Source organism: Chiloscyllium plagiosum, chromosome 45 (genome assembly GCF_004010195.1).
Source record: "Chiloscyllium plagiosum isolate BGI_BamShark_2017 chromosome 45, ASM401019v2, whole genome shotgun sequence".
In the NCBI taxonomy this organism is placed as follows: Eukaryota; Metazoa; Chordata; class Chondrichthyes; order Orectolobiformes; family Hemiscylliidae; genus Chiloscyllium; species Chiloscyllium plagiosum.
Genome location: NC_057754.1, coordinates 1222494 through 1223910, shown reverse-complemented (window position 1 = coordinate 1223910; position 1417 = coordinate 1222494).

The following is a 1417-nucleotide window of genomic DNA, read 5'->3' as shown; positions in this document are numbered from 1 at the left end:
CCCACTGCCTTAGTAAGCAGAAACAAACCCTTCCCCTCACATTGCTAGACAGGGAAAGCTATTCACCCAGCACGATGTGGTCAGTCTGCCGTATGACCTCCGTGGAAACACACATTCAGGACTCAGCTCCATTTCTAGAAGCTCTCTCCCTCACTACGTACTCACACACTGCAGCTCCCTCAACTGCTGTTGTCAGGCTCTCTTCTCCATTCCCTCACCCAGACCCATTTCGCCCCCTCCCCAGCTGGAGAATTACCAGGCTCAAAACGTTAACTCTGCTCTCTTCACACAGCTGCTGCCAGACCTGCTGGGTTCCTCCAACAATTTCTGTATTTGTTTCTGGTTTAAAACGGAGATCAGGAGAAACGCCTTCAGCCAGAGGTTGGGGAATCTATGGAATTCATTGCCACAGAAGGCTGTGGAGGCCAGGTCATTCAGTATATTTAAGTCAGAGATATGTTTTTGAGTATAAAGGGGGTCAAGGGGTTACAGGGAGAAAGCAGGAGACTGGGGTTGAGAAACTTGTCAGCTATGATTGAAAGGTGGAGCAGACGTAATGGGCTGAATGGCCTAATTTCTGCTTCTATGTCTTATGGTCTTGTAGGTAGCACCCTCAGTTCTTTATTTTATACCCAGATATAATCTGTTCTTTGCGTGACAAAGGTCGAGGGATTAAGAGGCCACAAGACGTGGCAGCAGCTCTGAGGAGGGGTCACCGGACCCTGAAACGTTAACTCTGACTTCTCCTCACAGATGGTGCCACACCTGCAGGAGCAGAGTGGGGCCATTGGAACCACCGAGTGCTGGTGGAGCCCACAATCTCAGCTCGTGCCCCCCCCCCCCCCCACTCAGGGTGCGAAACCTCCCACTGTGGGAACCCTGCCATACAAAGGAGCACGGTCCAGAAGCAGGAATAGGCCATTCACCCCGTCACCCCCCAGACTGGCTCAGTTAGGTCACTCAAACCATTGGCTTGCTCTCTCTCCATGGATGCTGTCTAACCCCCTCTGATTTGTTGTTTTCAGTAATAAAGGGAAGGTAATGAAAGGTTATGAAGTATGCCACCATGACTATTTGTCCTGAGTGGTTTGCTGTGAAGGAATCAACATGTTTTGCATCAGCCCCCTGCAGTTTGCAATGAGTTTATGCCCATTGGACCCAAGAGGAGCAGGGCAGGCGTCGCTACTCCTCCCGGCCGCCAGGGGGTGGTACACCGGTCCTCCGGCTGTCTCCGCAGTTGCTGCACGTTGGTTCCCCGGGGGCGGGGCGCGCGAGGGCCGCCGGGATGGTGGAGGTTTGCCGGCGCGGAGGGTGCCGGGATACTGGAAGACCGGGTTAAAGGAGCGGGAGGAGTTTGCGCGGGAGACTCGGAGTCAGCGATTGTCCGAGAAAGCTCGTGGGTAACGGCCGGGGGGTG